This window comes from Drosophila takahashii, chromosome 2R, assembly GCF_030179915.1.
Source record: "Drosophila takahashii strain IR98-3 E-12201 chromosome 2R, DtakHiC1v2, whole genome shotgun sequence".
Taxonomy (NCBI): domain Eukaryota; kingdom Metazoa; phylum Arthropoda; class Insecta; order Diptera; family Drosophilidae; genus Drosophila; species Drosophila takahashii.
In genome coordinates this window covers 16,797,679-16,818,827 of record NC_091679.1, presented here as the reverse complement: position 1 = coordinate 16,818,827, position 21,149 = coordinate 16,797,679, and the positions used below count along the sequence as shown (strand labels likewise).

Below are 21,149 nucleotides of genomic sequence, written 5' to 3'. Positions count from 1 at the left end.
AAAAAATGCATTGGTTGTGTCTTGCCGTCTTGAAGGACTAACAAAAAAAATTACATATTTTTACGACTTATGGATTCCGAGATATTGCAGGGGACGAAATTGCCCCAGTGACTAAATTACATATGTCGGAACGACCTGGATCGGACCACTATATCTTATGGCTCCCATGGGAATAATCAAAAAAATAATAGAAAAACCATTGTAACTTTGTAGAAAGTAGGCGTTTTGATTTTTATACCCTTGCAGAGGGTATTATGATTTCAGTCAGAAGTTTGCAACGCAGTGAAGGAGACGTTTCCGACCCCATAAAGTATATATGGGACGTTCCAGGTCAACCCGGCCACCCCACTTTTTTATTTTTTTTGTATGTGGACAGTACCACATTGATTGCAAAGCCATTTGCTTCCAATAGTTTACCTCATACCTATTTTGTCAATGTTACCACTCTTTCGCTGTATAATCGCGTTGAAAAGAAAACACAAAATCATTTTTATCCTGCGAACGGAAGAAACAATTGGCATGGTTCAAAAGCAGAAAAATCGGTCTTTCCATAGCCGATTACGAGAAAAAAAATAGATTTTATTGGACCGTAGATGACCAAGCGATAGCGTTTTTAAAGTCTAAAAGTAGGATTTCGTCCAAAGGGCCAGTCTGCAAAAAATACCATTATATTTTTTTCAGGAAGCCCCATATTTAACGGATTTAATGCCACTGGTTTTTAAGTGGGATCTCTCTTGAGGAATTAGCTATGATTTCTTTTCATTGATTTGTTAATTTTTTCCAAAGCATATTCGATTATTTTATATTACTTATTAGCTTTTTCTGACAGTTAACTACTAAAAAAACGTAGAAAAGAATTCATAGCTAATTCCTCAAGAGAGATCCCACTATGAAATCAGTGGCATAAAATCCGTTAAATATGGGGCTTTCTGAGAAAAATATAATGGTATTTTTGCAGACTGGCCCTTTGGACGAAATCCTACTTTTAGACTTTAAAAACGCTATCGCTTGGTCATCTACGGTCCAATAAAATCTATTTTTTTTCTCGTAATCGGCTATGGAAAGACCGATTTTTCTGCTTTTGAACCATGCCAATTGTTTCTTCCGTTCGCAGGATAAAAATGATTTTGTGTTTTCTTTTCAACGCGATTATACAGCGAAAGAGTGGTAACATTGACAAAATAGGTATGAGGTAAACTATTGGAAGCAAGTGGCTTTGCAATCAATGTGGTACTGTCCACATACAAAAAAAATAAAAAAGTGGGGTGGCCGGGTTGACATGGAACGTCCCATATATTCTTGATCAGCATCACAAGACGAGTCGATCTAGTCATGTCCGTCTGTCCGTCTGTCCGTCTGTCCGTCTGTCTGTTTCTACGCAAACTAGTCTCTCAGTTTTTGAGCTATCGGGACGAAACTTTCGCAAAAGTCTTCTTTCTATTGCAGGTAGTATATATGTCGGAGCCGACCGGATCGGACAACTATATCTTATAGCTCCCATAGGAACAATCGGAAAAAAAAAACTTTAAAAAATTCTAGCTTCGGTGTTTTTTGAAATATTACCTTCTACTTTTGGGGATGTTATTTTTTAAATATTTCTGAATTTCGAATTAATTATTTAAAAAATCGGACTACTATATCATATAGCTGCCATAGGAACGACCGGAAAATTAATGGAAAAGTAATAGGAAATAAATTCTAGCTTCTTTGGTTTTTATTGTATTATCTTCTACTCTAGAATATGACTCTTTTTAAATATTTCCGAATTTCAATTTTAATTTTATCAAAATCGGACGACTATATCATATAGCTGCCATAGGAACGATCGGAAAATTAATGGAAAAGTAATAGGAAATAAATTCTAGCTTCTTTGGTTTTTATTGTATTATCTTCTACTCAAGGAAATGACTCTTTTTAAATATTTCCGTATTTCAATTTTAATTTGATCAAAATCGGACGACTATATCATATAGCTGTCATAGGAACGATCGGAAAATTAATGAGAAATATTAGAAAATTGAACATTTTTGCGATTTGTGAATTAATAGGAATGATCTGCAAGGGTATATAAGCTTCGGCTGGCCGAAGCTAGCTTCCTTTCTTGTTGACAATGTAAAAACCACATTTTAAGTAGGCATTTCTGCAAGGGTATATAAACTTCGGCTGGCCGAAGCTAACTTCCTTTCTTGTTTTATTTTCATTTATTTCATTATATTCTTCACTATTATTTATCTCATAATTTTCTTCACTAATATTTATCTAATAATTTTCTTCACTATCATTTATCTCATCATTTTCTTCACTATCATTTATCTCATCATTTTCTTTGGTTTTCGACCAGCCGAGCCAGGGTTTCATATTAGCTGCCGCCCAAACGCCAGAGTATGGAATTCTTGATTGCTGAAATCCCTCCACGTCTTTAACAACATACCGGTCATTTTCTAACGACTTGGGTATTTTAAAAGGTCCTTTGAACTTCGGAACAAGTTTCTTTGAAACTCCTGTGTGACAATTATAAGGTAGTTTTCTTCGGCTGGGATGCGGCTCAGTCTGGCCAGGATCCCCTTTACAGAAAAAATTATAAAGGATGGGACATGGATGGGAGATGACTGGTAGGCGGGCGCGAGGTGGCGTTGTCCGCCCCTTTAATCGATCAGTAAGACTGAGGAAATATGTTTATGTGGTATACAAGAAGGTAATACAGACCCCGCGTATCACTCTTCGGATAAGCCTATGGGGAAAACCAAAGGGAGGGCAACATATCTCTTTAGAGGGGGCGCTCTTATATCGCACTAGTTCATTATTTGTGGGTCGCGGCCTGGATTACAGTCTAGCTGGCACGCCTGACTTCCCTCAGCATTCACCGATGGGGTCACCCGTGCCCCTTTGACCAAACTTGTCGGAGTCCCACTGTACCGCCAGCAAGCGCTGGTAGGGCAGGGCTCAAGGGGTCAAGTAGTAACCCCGGATTTGAGCCTTATTCTGGGGTCAGTCTAAAAAGAGGTTATTTTCCGGTCGGCTTGTCCGACCCCGGGCAATAAAATAGACATGCAATTTATACTCCGTTTTCCAGCCAACAACTCAGGTTTTTATTTAAGAATTTTTCTTCATGTTCTTAGTTGAATCTCTCCGCTTATAATATTTGCCAGTTTTCTTTACATATTTACAGAGTCTTTATATCTAGCCCTTGAGCACCGAATACAAGGGGGCGTATCTAACCTACCCAAACCGTGCAACACCGCATCGAGATCGAAAAACCTTTGCAAACACGTGGCTGACGGCCAGTTTGGGGTTTTCGTGGCCACTCGGTGCGGGTCTTGCGTCTCACTCACCCATCCTTTTACACACGCGCGTCGGGTGTATGTGTGCGTATTTTTCCTGCGCAGGTCCCCTCGCCGCTGGTCCTGGGCCGGGAGATCTACGCCACGTCCTCGTCCTGCTGCTTCTGCCTCTTGCTGTCCAGCGTCAAACGACCGCTGGGGTTTTCTTGCGGTGGTGGGCTGGGCTCCTCGATGTGTCCTTTCGCTCCTGCTTGTCACTTGTCGAGGCCAGAGTCAAAACGACCGCTGGGCTCGTCCGCCATAATCCGTGTCACTCGACCGCTCGGAAACCACTAACTCCTCTATTCTCTTCAGCTTCTTGGTTTGGCGTCGTTTTCTTGAAAAACTTCCAAGATCCTATCTTCCTCTCGTTCGCACTTCCCTGCAAGCATTTTCTATCGCGGAAGTCACTATTTAGTGACGTCTAGAAGATGAAAACGATCGTCCGCGGTATCGCATTCGGATCGCCGAAGTCACCCCCGTCGGGAAGAACTGTTCCACTACGGCGGCACTTCTAGAAGTGTCGCCTAAGTCACTTCTGGAAGTGTCTTCCGCGATATCGCATTCGGATCGCCGAAGTCACCCCCGTCGGGAAGAAATGTTCCACTACGGCGGCACTTCTAGAAGCGTCGCCGAAGTCACTTCTGGAAGTGCCAGTTTTCGTGGTGAGTTCTCGGGCTTTGTGTGTGTGGGTGAGGTGAGCTTTGGTTCGCTAGCGGTGAGCGTTCCGCTTGACTATCGTGTGTGGGGGTTCGTGCCTAATCTTAGCCTACGATTAATACTAGACTTATCTACAAATACTTATCTAAATACTGAATTACTTATTTAAATTATTAAATTTGTGAGGAGCCGTATGCTTCCATACACAATCAAAATTCTTTACCACAACATAATCTCCTTCTCATATTGTGTTGCTTTCAATCGTTTGCTATTTTTCGTTTTGTAACTGAGCTGCTCTTTCGCGAGCGTTCTTTCTTATTTTTATACCCTTGCAGAGGGTATTATGATTTCAGTCAGAAGTTTGCAACGCAGTGAAGGAGACGTTTCCGACCCCATAAAGTATATATATTCTTGATCAGCATCACAAGATGAGTCGATCTAGTCATGTCCGTCTGTCCGTCTGTCCGTCTGTCCATCTGTCCGTCTGTCCGTCTGTCTGTTTCTACGCAAACTAGTCTCTCAGTTTTTGAGCTATCGGGACGAAACTTTCGCAAAAGTCTTCTTTCTATTGCAGGTAGTATATATGTCGGAGCCGACCGGATCGGACAACTATATCTTATAGCTCCCATAGGAACAATCGGAAAAAAAAAACTTTAAAAAATTCTAGCTTCGGTGTTTTTTGAAATATTACCTTCTACTTTTGGGGATGTTATTTTTTAAATATTTCTGAATTTCGAATTAATTATTTAAAAAATCGGACTACTATATCATATAGCTGCCATAGGAACGACCGGAAAATTAATGGAAAAGTAATAGGAAATAAATTCTAGCTTCTTTGGTTTTTATTGTATTATCTTCTACTCTAGAATATGACTCTTTTTAAATATTTCCGAATTTCAATTTTAATTTGATCAAAATCGGACGACTATATCATATAGCTGTCATAGGAACGATCGGAAAATTAATGAGAAATATTAGAAAATTGAACATTTTTGCGATTTGTGAATTAATAGGAATGATCTGCAAGGGTATATAAGCTTCGGCTGGCCGAAGCTAGCTTCCTTTCTTGTTTTAATTGTTCTGCTTTCCTTTTGTCATTTTCGCAAAATTTCTCTAAGGCAATCAACTAAACTACCTCTTTGGCCAACTCCGAATAACAACACACTTTGATGTTGGTTAATCATTCTATGAACTGTATTATTTGTTGCAAACTCAATTTCTCCCAGTACTCTTTCAAAGCTCCAACTCGGTTCTGAATCTGACAATTTTGCAAGCATTGGACTAATGCTTCGATTTATTCTCTCTACCTGTCCAATCGCCTCAGGCGAACCAGTTGCTATTTGTATATGAGTTATATTTCGAGTCCTTAGAAAATTTGAAAATTCTGAGGAGGTGAAACAGGATCCTCGATCAGAGACTATACATTTAGGGGTACTATATGATCTGCAATAGTTTTCCAGTGCCGTTATCGCTTCAGCAGATTTTGTGGTCTTTGTTGAGTACAGTCTTACAAACTTTGTGCACCTATCAACAATTAATAGGATATGTATTGATTTCTTATCTTTCGTCGTGACTGGGCCCAGATGATCAATAAGTAACTGTTTAAAATATTTGGTTGGCTTCTGAATGTTATGTAGATAGCCTTCGTGTTTGCCCTTCGCTGTAAATGCAATACACTCTAAATTTTTAATATGTTGTCCTACCTTTTCCTTTAACTTTGGAAACCAATATGTTTTCAAAACAACTTCTAATACTTTGTCGACCACTACATGTCCGAGTCCATTATGGTATTTAAAGAGTACGTCCGTTTCCATGAACATAAAATAATAAAGAGTCATGATATTTCCGATAAATAATACCATTTTGCATTTCGTACAGTTTGTGTTCAGTCCGTTCTAGAAGTTTTTTAATTTTTACAATATTCTCTTTTTTTGTCAACGTAAATGTAAGAAAATGCCATCCGTGACAATTTTAAAACTTTTACCGTGAAGGTATACCCCAAACCGTTTTAGTAAATAAATTACACTAGTTTACAGCCGAAATGCTCCCCAGCAATAGATGGCAAATTCTGTTAGATTTGGACCCCTAGATCACGAAAATAGCACTAAATTTTTTTTCGATGGCACAGTTTTTTTTTAAAGATTTTTTAAAGTTTGAAATGTTAAATTTCGGACTTTTTTCGAATTTCTTCTTATATCTCGGCAGATATCCACTCGGTTGGGCCAGTTTTAGTTTTATTTTAAAGTCAATAGATCAGAGCTTAACTTTGCCATACAGATCAATATGATTGGATAAGTAATGGCAGCGCAGCAGCTCGACAAAGATGAAAAATGTGTTTTTTGGTCTACTGTAATTCGGCTGTATATATCGTAAAAACTCTAAATAAATCCGTTGAAAAATCATAATGGGTACAAACTTAAAGTTTACATCCTACCAAATAAAACAAGCCGGATATGGCCCAAATCCATGAAAACCTGGATTTATGGTGGATTTTTAAAGTTCGGATTTTTCCACTTTTTTCGGTTGACAAAGTCCAAATTTAAGATTTATCATAGGCGGCGACATGTAAACAAAAATAATTGGTGTTGGCAGCCGGGTCACTAAATAGCTAAATCAGATATTTAAAAGCTAGAAAATTATTAAAGTGAATTTAATTTTTTAATTAAGGTTACTTTTTTTTATAAGAATGAACTCTCCAAATGAATAGTACTTAGTTAAAAATACTCACAGTCATAACACAAGCAATTTTATATTTTTAAAGGAATTTTCAGAAGTTAAATTTATTTTATAATTTTCTAGCTTTTAAATTTAGCTATTTTTTGACCCGGCTGCCGTCACCACTCATTTTTGTTTACATGTCGCCGCCTATGATAAATCTTAAATTTGGACTGTCAACCGAAAAAAGTGGAAAAATCCGAACTTTAAAAATCCACCATAAATCCAGTTTTTCATGGATTTGGGCCTTATCCGGCTTGTTTTATTCGGTAGGATGTAAACTTTAAGTTTGTACCCATTATGGTTTTTCAACGGATTTATTTCGAGTTTTTACGATATATACAGCCGACTTACAGACGACCAAAAAACACATTTTTCATCTTTGTCGAGCTTCTGCGCTGCCATTACTCATCCAATCGTATTGATCTGTATGGCAAAGTTAAGCTCTGATCTATTGACTTTAAAATAAAACTAAAACTGGCCCAACCGAGTGGATATCTGCCGAGATATAAGAAAAAATTCGAAAAAAGTCCGAAATTTAACATTTCGAACTTTAAAAAATCTTTAAAAAAAAACTGTGCCATCGAACAAAAAAAAAATGCTATTTTTGTGATCTAGGGGTCCAGCACTAACAGAGTTTGCCATCAATTGCTGGGAAGCACACCAAGAATATTATTTTGTAAACTAGTGTTATCTGTAAAACCGTATGCAAAATGCAACCTAAAAGTAAAAAAAATTCTTTTTGTGCCAAGAACAGCAAGAGAGCAACTGAGCAAGTGAACTAAAAAGAACAAATAAGAGAGCCAAACCGAACAAGTGAACAAAAAAGAGCAAGTGAGCAAAAATGAACAAGTGAACAATAAAGAACAAGTTCGAAGGAACATGTTCACTCACTCAGTTTAGTGAGCAACTCTTTTTTGTTCACTCACTCATGAGCAGCCCAACACTATTTTACAATGCACATTGGATAAGTGAATATATTGAGTCAAAGTCTCCCAAGTGAGCCACCCCGGTTCCGAAGGTCCGATTTTCATCGAACTTATTGACTTTTCCTGTTCACAACGACAAAAGATAATTGTATAAGCATTTCGTAAAAAAATATTAAAGGTTTTTCGAAATTTATATTTTGTGGTGGACGGACAGCGGTTTCCCGTACAAAAACGGCTTGCTCGTGAAAATTAACATGTAGGTTACTTAGCGACTTTATGCTGTTTTGTATGGAAAATCGCTGTGTCCACCGAAAAATTTCAATTGCGAAAAACCTTGTCCGATCCCCACTTTTTTTTGATAATGTTGCCAAGCTAAAAGAGAAGAAGTTGAATTTTTCAACCAAAATCAGGAAATACATCACTGCACGACTTTTTAATGATTGAATGAAATGGGATAACTCAATTTTATTTTTATACCCCTTAAAGTAAAGTAAAACCGGCTGCCATCACCACTAATTTTTGTTTACATGTCGCCGCCTATGATAAATCTTAAATTTGGACTTTGTCAACCGAAAAAAGTGGAAAAATCCGAACTTTAAAAATCCACCATAAATCCAGTTTTCCATGGATTTGGGCCATATCCGGCTTGTTTTATTCGGTAGGATGTAAACTTTAAGTTTGTACCCATTATGATTTTTCAACGGATTTATTTCGAGTTTTTACGATATATACAGCCGACTTACAGACGACCAAAAAACACATTTTTCATCTTTGTCGAGCTTCAGCGCTGCCATTACTCATCCAATCGTATTGATCTGTATGGCAAAGTTAAGCTCTGATCTATTGACTTTAAAATAAAACTAAAACACCAAGAATATTATTTTGTAAACTAGTGTTATTGCTAACGTTTCCAGCTCGAAGCTGTGATACCTCGATTCAGCGTCCGTAGTGCGCTTGGAAAAATAAAACACTGGGTGAAACCGCCCATCTTTTTTCTTTAGCATCAAGATTGAACCGAAACCGATTGAACTTGCGTCGCAGTGGAGCTCTGTCTCATCTGCTGGGTAATACAAAGCAAGTAAAGGGGAATCTATTAATTTTTCTTTAAGAACTTCAAACGTTTTTAGCTCAAGTTCCCCAAACCGAAAATTTGTTGTTTTCTTCGTTACGTCGTATAATGGTTTCACAACTATAGAGAAGTCTTTGATAAACCAGCGAAAGTATAAACAAAGTCCTAAAAAGCTTTGTACCTCACTGGTTTTCGAAGGAACAGGAAAATTTTAAACCACCGCTATGTCCTTTCCATCTGCTTTGATGCCGTACCCATTAACCGTATACCCTAGATATTTCCTTTCCGTTTGAAAGAACTCACACTTACTTAACCTCAATTCCAAATTATTTCTCGTTAGTCTATCGCATACTTCTTTTAAGATTTCTATATGGCTCTTTATATCCTATGACGCAATCATTATGTCGTCTAAGTACACGATAACCTTTGCTTCTCTTATCAGATCACTAAAAATTTTATTTATAAACCTCTGGAACGTAGACAGCGCGTTTTTCAGCCCAAATGGCATCCTTAGGAACTGGAACTGTCCTAAAGGTGTTGTAAACGAACCAATATACGTGGCTGGAGGCGCTGGCTTCAAGTTTACGCTAGCCGGAACATAAGATCTCTGATCTAATAGAATTGAAGAGATAAAATTTGGTTAGTAGCAAATTCCACCCAGAACGAATTGACCTAAAAATCTAGAAAAATTAAATTAATTCGGAAATATTTAGGCGCAGAGTGTGACGTAAAGATCAAAACAAAAAACGACGCCAAAGTGCCCCAAAAATGGATTTGTTTTTTATACCCGTTACTCGTAGAGTGGCTTTACTGAGACTTGGCTAAATCCCACGGTATCTGATAATGAAATACTTACCAATAATTTTTTCCTCTATAGACGTGACCGTCCCACTGTGGGGCGCCTAGAACAAAAAGCCTGCCAAAATGGTTTTTTTTTTTTAAGATTTCCCGAAATGTTGCAATGCAACTTTAAAAACAATTGAATTCTCTATACAAATCAAAAGGAAAGAGTGATCTGTGATGAATGGTTCTCCCACTAGAGATTTATAAAGTGGATTTTTCGAAATATAATTTTAGCCAATAAGAAAAAAAGGTATTTTTACACATCTTTGAAATTTTTCTGAAAGCGCCCAAGGGCCTAAGTTGTATATGTAACGATTGAAATTTTAAGAGCAACCAATTCTTAAAATATTAAAAAACTATAAAAATGTTAGATACATAATTACTATTTTTTAAATTTTTTAAAAGGGGTCCAAAAAAATTGGGATTTTTTGGATATTTTTGGACGTAAAGTAGTGTTACACCCTAGATCCCCGTTTAATTCTTTTTTTTTTTAAAGTTTAGATATTTAACTACATTTTATGAAAAAATTAGCCTGCCCTTTTGTGCCTCTTCTGAGAAAACCGCAGTTTAAGTTAGCAAGAAATGTTCATAATTTGAAATATCGTCAGCCCTGGTTATCCGCGCGCCCTAACATCATGAAGATATTTAACTTATGTGAAGGTATTGATGAAGATAATGATAAATTAATAAACAAATTTGGGTTTAAAATTTTAAATTATGTTATTTTACTAAAAATACAGATATGAAATAAATACCGGTTTCTACCAGTTTTTTTTAAAAATATGCTATATTTCCTTGATTGATTCTATGACATCTATAAGATATCATTGACCAATTAAAAAAAAAAGAGCTAAAATGATAAATAATGCCTTAATCCCAATTTATATGAACCAATATTGAAAAAGAACCGAGACATTCCCCTTTGTAATAAGCATTTATATGGCAGCTATAAGATATAGTTGACCGATTTGAATAATTTTTTTTTTTCAAAATAATGACCTAATCCCAATTTATATGAACCAATATTGAAATAGAACCGAGACATTCCCCTTTGTAATAAGCGTTTATATGGCAGCTATAAGTTATAGTTGACCGATTTGAATAATTTTTTTGTTTCAAAAATCAAGTTAAATTTAAAAAAAATATTGGGAAACTTAGAACCCTATAACTAATTTATTTATATTTTTTTTCTTAAAAAAACAATTTTTTTCTTAAAAATTTTCTACAACAAAAAAATTTCACTAAAAAAATTCACATTTTGATGTTTTTTTACATATTTAATTGCCTTTAAGAATGCCCCATCAAAAAATATTCGCTATAGGCAGGATTTAAGGCAGACTTTTGGCTTTTTCGCCCCACTGTGCGTCCCTCTAAACGAGGTGGTGTTGTCCTAATCGCAGTAAAGTCGGAAATATCATCCCAAGTTGTATCCATTCCCAATGTTGGTGATATTGAATTCATGTCAGTCAAAATATGTCTTCCTAACTGCAACATATTTGTAATTTATTTATTGGGGGTTTATAGTTAACAATGAAACTGCTAACTTCTATTAACATAACTATTTACTTAAATAAATATAACTTAAATAAGAGTTTAACAAAGCATCCTCCATGTTCTGAGGCTCCGATCTTTATGCGACACCTCTCCGCTATCCAGAATATCTCATCATATGCCTCTGACTCACACCATCTTATAATATTGGGTGACTTTAATATTCCGTACATATCCTGGTCTCCTTGTGTCGATCTAATCGCCCTAGTTCCTGGTGATCAAAACGATTTTGTCGACGGTCTTATTGACTTATCTCTTGGTCAAGTTAACTCAATTTCCAATGCGCATGTAAGATTTTTAGATCTTATTTTTAAGTCTGACCTTTGTGATGCCATTGTCACACGTACTTCTCCATTAACCACTCCTGAGGACTCTCATCATCCTACACTCCAACTATCCATTAGTGGCATTTTTCGTGTACCCAAGTCTTTTGAGGCCCCATTGCGGACTCGTTGCTCTCGGCATGTTAATTATTTGCAAATGTCGAGATCTCTATCTTCAGTGGATTGGTCTTGTCTTGATAGTCTTCATCTTGATGAGGCCATTTCAACTTTTTATAATGTCCTTTATTCCATATTTGATGAACTAGTCCCTTCCATAGTTGTTAATAACTCCAACAGCCCTCCATGGTCTTCTAAACTAAACTTTATAAGAAGTACGCCAAAACAGGTCTTCAGTCTGATTTTTCGAAATACAGCGTTGCTAAATCCAACTACTTCCTGCATAATTCTGAATGTTATAACAGCTACCTCCTACGCTGTAAAAACGAATTTCGCAGCAATCCTAATTTATTTTACTCCTTCGTCAACTCAAAGCGCAAAGCCAACAAATTTCCACCATCACTACAGCTAAATAAGGTATCTGCATAGAATGATCAAGATATTGGCAACCTATTTGCGGACTTTTTCGAATCCACCTATTGCAAAAATAATACCAGGATCAATTGTAGCTACTCCTACTAGGTACCCCACACTGACGCCATTTTCAACCCTCTAATTGATGGAGCAGAAGTTCTACGTAGCCTATTCACGATTAAATTATCATTCTCTGCGGGCACATTTCCATCTATGTGGAAAGAATCCTTTCTTATTCCGCTACATAAAAAAGGTAGTAAATCTGATATCAGCAACTATCGCGGCATAGCCAAACTTAGTGCTATTCCTGAGCTCTTTGAAAAACTTATTTGCGATCAACTGCAGCACCAGTGTCGCTCCTTAATATCCTCTAAACAGGATGGTTTCACAAAGTACCGGTCTACAACAACTAACCTGCTTGAGTTTACGACCTTCATTAGTCAAGGCTTTTAATCCACAATGCAAACTGATGTAATCTTTACTGACTTTAGTAAAGCCTTTGATTCGGTCAGCCATGAGCTACTGCTCCACAAGCTCCTCCTCCTCGGATTTCCTGCAACTCTACTGACATGGCTTCGTTCTTATTTGTGCACTACGAGGCTTAAACTGGGAGGAGGGACGCCGTTTGCCTTCTTATAGAGACAGGTTGCGCCTCTTGGATCTACCTACCTTAAAGGATCGTCGGACCTGTTATGGTGTGATATTACTTCACAAACTCATCACTGGCGCCGTCGACTCAGTTGATCTGTTAGCCACCCTCAATTGGAACGTTCCTTGCAGAGCTATTCGTCGATTCCGTCCATTAGCACTTCCTGTGTGCAGGTCAAAACTACTCCCGTTTCGACCCCTTCCGAATCCTATGTGATAACTATAATGAACTTTATCACCTCATATCCTATGAGTGCTCTGCCAAGGCTAATTCCCTAAAAGTCATTGCGTTCCTTTCTTCATCGACTTAATAAGTTCTCCTACGTTACAATAAAATTATTGTTTTTATACCCTTGTAGAGGGTATTATAATTTCAGTCAGATGTTTGCAACGCAGTGAAGGAGACGTTTCCGACCACATAAAGTATATATATTCTGGATCAGCACCAATAGCCGAGTCTATCTAGCCATGTCCGTCTGTCCGTCTGTCCGTCTGTCTGTCTGTCCGTCTGTCCGTTTCTATGCGAACTAGTCTCTCAGTTTTAAAGCCATCTCGATGAAACTTTCCCGAAAGTCTTCTTTCTATTGCAGGTAGTACATATGTCGGAGCGAGCCGGATCGGACCACTATATCTTAAGGCTCCCATAGGAATATTCAAACAAATATAAGAAAATTCATTGTAACTTTGTAGGAAGTAGGCGTTTTGATTCTTTACTACTTATGTATAAACTAAATTAAAATAGAAACGCTGAATCTGGAACCCCTGGAACTGCACCGAGTGAGCATTACTTTATCTACAAGGGTATATAAGCTTCGGCTGGCCGAAGGTAGCTTCCTTTCTTGTTTTATTTAAATTTATGATTTATATAATATTAAGTCTATTGAGCAGTACATTGCTTTAAATAAACAAATAAATAAATAAAAGTATACATATTCTTGATAAGGGTCACTAGCCGAGTCGATATAGCCATGTCCGTCTGTCTGTCCGTATGAACGCTGAGATCTCGGAAACTATAAAAGCTAGAAGATTGACATTTTGCATGCAGATTCTAGTTCCTACGCAGCGCAAGTTTGTTTCAAAAGGGTGCCACGCCCCCTCTAACGCCCACAATCGCTTATATACGATTTTAAAAATTTCAATATTTCGGAAAAGTAAAAATGCAGTCTTATGGTGTTTATCAATACCTATCGAAATGAAGTAGAAATTTTTTAAATCGGACCATTCATTAAAAAGTTACGTCGGATCAAAGTTTTTATCTCCATCTCCTTCGCACTCCCTTTAGCTGAGTAACAGGTATCTGATATTTGGGGCACCCGACTATAGCGTTCTCTCTTGTTTTTTAATTTTTTCTTTTACCATTTCTCTGTTATAAATGTTGTTAAAATGGTTTAAAAATGTGATGTTCATAATCTTATGGCATACCCCCAAATAATTGCATTTAAATTTTTTGGAGATTCAGCATACTTAACCAAGTCCCCAATATTTTCAAATTTTGCTAACCTGATGTGACGTCACGGCCTCCCATATGTTTGTATGTATGTTCTGCTGGCGCATGTATGTATATATGTATGTCCTGCTGTCGCACTTTAAGTGTGACCACGCAAGGGGAAATGAAAATACCACAGCCAACATTTAAAACGAAACTACCACACTCATAACACGTTTAAAAAGCGCGGTTGAAAAATCGATTATATCGCAAATCTTCCTTAAAATTGCTTTTATTTTTATAATGCAAAAAAATGATCAGCAAACTATTTATTAGTTTTCAAACGTTGAGATATTGACAAATTGTTGATTTGTAAAAAACATTTAGGGTGTTCAATTGCGTTACAAACGTTGTAAAGTGTAAAAGTGTAAGGCAGTTCCAACAATTTCTATACAAAAAAATTTTCAAAAGGCGTTTAAAACTATTTTGTATAGAAATTGTTGTTGGAATTGATATACACTTTTACACTTTACAAAGTTTGCAACGCAATTGAACAACCTAATTATTTCGCTCCGTTGCACACATGGACGATGTTTAAACAATTTGATTCACGGCATCCCCTCCCACCTGCCTTCCTTATTATTAATATTATTCTAATCAAGGTGAAAAATTAATTTAAAGCAAAACAAGAAAGAACGCTATAGTCGGGTTGGTGTCCCGACTATTTAATACCCGTCACTCAGCCAAAGCGAACGCTGTACTCGGGTTCGTGTCCCGACTATAATCGTTGCTCAGCTAAAGGGAGTGCGAGGGAGATAGATATATGTAGATATTTTGATTGCGTATAACTTTTTAATTAATGGTCCGATTTGAAAAATGTCTTCTACATTTCGATAGGTATAAATATACACAACAAAATTGCGCAGGACACATTTTAAAATCCTTAGAGGGCGATTGTGGGCGTTAGAAGGGGCGTGGCGCTCGTCTGAAATAAACTTGCGCTGCGTAGGAGGCCCAAGAATATGTGTGGAAAATCTCAACCTTCTAGCTTTTGTAGTTCCCGAGATCTCAGCGTTCATACAAACGGACAGACGGACATGGCTAGATCGACTCGGCTAGTGACCCTGATCAAGAATATATATACTTTATGGGGTCGGAAACGCTTCCTGCTAGCTGTTACATACTTTTGCACGAATCTAATATACCCTTTTACTCTACGAGTAACGGGTATAAATACTGAAGCAAAATATCAATGGTAAAATGCAGTAATATGGAATTGCCTTTCGTGATGTCTTTTCTTAAATTAGTCGAATATATAAAGCAAAACATTGCTTCGCATAAATACTGGTTTCCTTTATAAGAGCTGTCTACAGTGGACACCTTCTAGAAACCCCCATATTAGCTAAATCGCAAAGAGTATTTGGTTTTTACTTACTTTTTCGTTACCTAAACAAAAATATTTCCTCTAACTTCCTAAATCATAACTAAAATAATCGTATTGGTTGTTGGAGAGCTATCTTTTAGAGGAAGAGGTATGTTTAAGCAATGTTTTGGTGTATTTTTTTTAAGAAAACAAGCTTTTTTTCTAGATTTACACACTAATTGATTTGAAATTTAATTACATTCTCAATCCAGTATGACATTCTATATTAAAACAATATGTTTTGGACAAAGTACTAATGTTGTGAAGAAAGTTAGTGTAAGGATTTGTGTCGAAAAATTAATTTGTTTCTGTTCTGTGCAGCTGATAACTTACGCAAGCAATAAGAATTTTATAAATTTTTTCGCAAGTTTTTTTTTTATATATTTTAAGCAGTGTTGGGACATACCTAGATACTTTTACCTAGGTACGTACCTAGGTACAATTTAGTGGTACCTTTTACCTTACCTAGGTATAAAAAGAATTGAGTACCTTTTACCTTACCTAGATACAGATTTTTATATACCTTTGGAATTATTAAGGTACTTACATAGGTATTAAACATTGCTATAACTTACGCAAGCAATAAGAATTTTATAAATTTTTTCGCAAGTTTTTTTTTTATATATTTTAAGCAGTGTTGGGACATACCTAGATACTTTTACCTAGGTACGTACCTAGGTACAATTTAGTGGTACCTTTTACCTTACCTAGGTATAAAAATAATTGAGTACCTTTTACCTTACCTAGATACAGATTTTTATATACCTTTGGAATTATTAAGGTACTTACATAGGTATTAAACATTGCTATGATTTAAAATAGCCAAGTCTGACTGCGACACTGTAGTATCGTTTCATTGTATCGTTTCGTTTCGAAATTGTAATAGTCGGAACGGAGCATTAAAAGTCATTGGACTTAAGCCGTTCTATTGTTTGTTTTGTGAAGTTAAAACTAATCGCAGTTTTATTTTATTTAATTTTGTGCACGTATGTATGTTCCCATCACTACATCAATTTATTTATGAAACCAAAGTGTATTTGGCGCGCAAAAATGCCGTATGTACGTAAACAAACGGCACAATATATAGTCAATGTTTCTACATACGGAATTTTTGCGCGCCAAATATGTACATGAGGGTTTCATAAATACATTAATGAAGTGATACGTGCATACAATTATTCATGCCGCGTGTTTTAAAAATATATGCACAAAATTATAACATTTAAATTTAAATGAAATGAAAAGATATTGTTTGATTAAGACGACTAAAAACTGGAAACTAGTCTTATTTTAAGTGTAAATGATTACATTGAACAAAACAAAAAAAATTATAAAAAATAAAAAAAACAATATATTTACCTTTTACCTTTACCTAGGTACTGGGAAATTTAAGTACCTTTACCTTACCTAGGTATTTATTTTTGCCCAATACCTTTTACCTTACCTAGGTAAAAAAAACACAGTACCTTTCCCAACACTGATTTTAAGTAGCCTGCATAGGACAATATAATGTAGTTTTTGCGGAAAATAAGAAAAGAGTTATGATAAAATCTTTTCTCGGCTATAGGCTAAAAACAAGAGAGAACGCTATAGTCGGGTGCCCCGACTATCAGATACCCGTTACTCAGCTAAAGGGAATGCGAAGGAGATGGAGATAAAAACTTTGCTCCGCCGTAACTTTTTAACGAATGGTCCGATTTAAAAAATTTCTTCTACATTTCGATAGGTATTGAAAAACACAACAAAACTGCATTTTTACTTTTACAAAATATTGAAATTTTTAAAATCGTATATAAGCGATTGGGGGCGTTAGAGGGGGCGTGGCACCCTTTTGAAACAAACTTGCACTGCGTAGGAACTCCTAGAATCTGCATGCAAAATGTCAATCTTCTAGCTTTTATAGTTTCCGAGATCTCAGCGTTCATACGGACAGACAGACAGACAGACAGACAGACAGACGGACAGACAGACGGACAGACGGACATGGCTAGATCGACTCGGCTAGTGATCCTGATCAAGAATATATATAGTTTATTGGGTCGGAAACGCTTCCTTCTACCTGTTACATACTTTTGCACGAATCTAATATACCCTTTTACTCTACGAGTAACGGGTATAATAAGGAATTTTTAAATTTAAAATAAGTAGCAAATATAAAGGTATGCATAATTTTCAGTTTTAATTTCCGCAGGCGAAGCTGCGGGCTACCGACCCTGCTAGTCTTTTAATAAAACTGATTGCACTTCCTGAGTCTAACAGGCATTGTACACCCAAAAAAAAAATCGACTGAAATCGCCCTTGGTTTTAGAAAATCGCCTATGAATTTGCTTTACTTTTTGTCTATATTAAAGAAAGTAGGTTTTTAAAATCAAAGACGTTTTTTCTAAAAATCAAAAAAAAATAGACTGCAATTTAGAAATATTTTGTTTGGAAGTAAAAAATTATTTATCAGAATTTAGAAATAAAGGTTTTCTAAAAAATAGAAATACGGTTTTTTTTAAATATAGACAAATAATTTTTAAGTAACAACAAAAATTTCTCACATTTAGAAACTACAAAAATCTATTTTCGGGCTTCGGAATTATACCCGGTTGTTTCTGTGACGCCACGGCCTTTGTGTTGTTTTTCTATACCCTTGCAGAGGGTATTATGATTTCAGTCAGAAGTTTGCAACGCAGTGAAGGAGGCGTTTCCGACCCCATAAAGTATATATATTCTTAATCAGCATCACTAGACGAGTCGATCTAGCCATGTCCGTCTGTCCGTCTGTCCGTCTGTCCGTCTGTCCATCTGTCCGTCTGTCCGTCTGTCCGTCTGTCTGTTTCTACGCAAACTAGTCTCTCAGTTTTTGAGCTATCGGGATGAAACTTTCCCAAAAGTCTTCTTTCTATTGCAGGTAGTATATATGTCGGAGCCGACCGGATCGGACAACTATATCTTATAGCTCCCATAGGAACAATCGAAAAAAAAAAACTTTAAAAAATTCTAGCTTCGGTGTTTTTTGAAATATTACCTTCTACTTTTGGGGATGTTATTTTTTAAATATTTCTGAATTTCGAATTAATAATTTAAAAAATCGGACTACTATATCATATAGCTGCCATAGGAACGATCGGAAAATTAATGGAAAAGAAATAGGAAATAAATTCTAGCTTCTTTGGTTTTTATTGTATTATCTTCTACTCTAGGATATGACTCTTTTTAAATATTTCCGAATTTCAATTTTAATTTAATCAAAATCGGACGACTATATCATATAGCTGCCATAGGAATGATCGGAAAATTAATGGAAAAGTAATAGGAAATAAATTCTAGCTTCTTTGGTTTTTATTGTATTGTCTTCTACTCTAGGATATGACTCTTTTTAAATATTTCCGAATTTCAATTTTAATTTAATCAAAATCGGACGACTATATCATATAGCTGCTATAGGAACGATCGGAAAATTAATGAGAAATATTAGAAAATTGAACATTTTTGCGATTTGTTAATTAATAGGAATGATCTGCAAGGGTATATAAGCTTCGGCTGGCCGAAGCTAGCTTCCTTTCTTGTTTTTCGTTCTTGTTTGTCACCTTATTTGAATTTCCTTTAATTGAGCACATGGGTGGTTTCAAATTGGAACTGTAATAATAACTGAAATTACAAATTACAAATTATAAATATAAAAACCCAATAACTTACTATTTTGAGAAAAACATCTTGGTCACCGAACGCGGGAATCGAACCGTTCGCCTCACATTTTGCAGTCAAGCACTTTACCAACTGCGCCACGGAAGCATCACATGAGGCGCTGCACAAAGTCTATTCACATTTTTATACCCGTTACTCGTAGAGTAAAAGGGTATACTAGATTCGTGCAAAAGTATGTAACAGCTAGAAGGAAGCGTTTCCGACCCCATAAAGTATATATATTCTTGATCAGGGTCACTAGCCGAGTCGATCTAGCCATGTCCGTCTGTCCGTCTGTCCGTCTGTCCGTCTGTCTGTCTGTCCGTCTGTATGAACGCTGAGATCTCAGAAACTACAAAAGCTAGAAGGTTGAGATTTCCCACACATATTCTTTGGCTTCCTACGCAGCGCAAGTTTATTTTAGCCGAGCGCCACGCCCCCTCTAACGCCCACAATCGCCCACTAACGATTTTAAAATGGGTCCTGCGCCCACATTTTTAAAGATTTCCGAGAAGTATAAATGCAATTTTGTTGTGTATAGTTATACCTATCGAAATGTAGAAGACATTTTTCAAATCGGACCATTCATTAAAAAGTTATACGATTTATAAATTGTCAACATATATCTATCTCCCTCGCACTCCCTTTAGCTGAGTTACGATTATTAGTCGGGACACCAACCCGTCACAGCGTTCGCACTCCCTTTAGCTGAGTGACGGGTATTAGATAGTCGGGACAACAACCCGACTATAGCGTTCTCTCTTGTTTTCTCCTATTTTTACTCAAATTGATCTGGCTCTCTTCTAGTTATTAGCTTTAGTTGTTCATTTAGTTTTGCTTTTAAATATTTATTGATTAATATTAATATTTATATATTTATTATGGTTCTATAGTAACAGTAATTGAGTGTTTCAAGTTTGAAAAACTTAAACATCATTTTTATCAAAATATAATTATTCATGAGTAAAAAAAAACGCAATAAATTTTATTTATTAATATGTAAATATTAGTGTTAAAAAAAAACAAAAAGACACCATGAGTTTTTCGTCTCGACGTGGGTTTGAACTCACTCTTGCAGCCGCAAGCTTGAATAACATATGCATGCACGCACGCGTTAGACCCCTAGGCTACCAATCCCGGAAATTTTCTTCGATTAATAGCGATTTTTTCTTGAGCTAAAAAAACATTTTTCTAAAAAGTGTATTAGAAGGAAAATTGATCAAATACGGTTAAATTTTTTATTTTCTAGAAAAATATTTCTTAAAATCACACTTTTTTTTCTAAATGTTAGAAAAAACTTCAAACATTTTTTCTGTTTTTAGAAAAACAACATTTCTATTATGTAGAAATATTTATAATTTTAATGGCAATTTTTTTTTATTTTTAGAAAAGTTTAGTCTTTTTTTTTTAAATCAATGGCGATTTTAACGTTCAAATAAAGAAAGGAATATTAGAAAATTAAACCTTATAATTTAGAAAAAAAATTGATTTTTCTGTATTTCAGAAAAAATTAAAAAAAACTCGTTTAATAGACAATTTTTTTGAAGATTAGAACATTTTTCTGAAGATTAGAAAATTTTCCCTCTTTATAGAATATTTTTTAAAGCACAGAAAAAAATTTTTTTTTCTATATTTAAGAAAAAATAATTTTTTGAGTGTAATCATCTTTGCGGGTAGCTGGGGCCGATGTCTTCTTGTTTTGGTCACAAGCTGCGGCAAGGTGACCCATCTTTCCGCACACAAAGCAGGCTCCAACTTCTCGTTTTGGCTTACGGCAATCTGAGGCGATGTGCCGCAAGCAATTACAGTTGTAGCACCGGTAAACTGGCTTCTCAACCATTCCAGCGCTGTTAGTGGCTCTTTCTATTTTTGGAGCAACTAAATTGACGTGTAGTAATGCCGACAGAAGGTCATCCTTCATTTTAAATCACATCATGTTGGCACTTGTACTGATTTGACGATCTGGTATACCGTGGATGATATAATCCACCAACTCGCGCTCTGACATCTAAAGTCCGTTAGACAGTATAACTTTGCTG

General features: G+C 36.1%; 1 protein-coding gene and 1 long non-coding RNA gene across 2 annotated transcripts in view; both read left to right on the top strand.

Moving 5' to 3' along the window:
• The window catches only part of LOC108054920 (guanine nucleotide exchange factor DBS), a 253,926-nt gene that overhangs the window by 50,319 nt on the left and 182,458 nt on the right, over nt 1-21,149 (top strand). The window lies entirely within an intron of this gene.
• LOC138912290 (uncharacterized) lies at nt 9,023-9,478 on the top strand. The gene is made up of 3 exons (XR_011417816.1): nt 9,023-9,105; nt 9,174-9,332; nt 9,407-9,478. It is a non-coding gene; the product is annotated as an uncharacterized lncRNA (long non-coding RNA).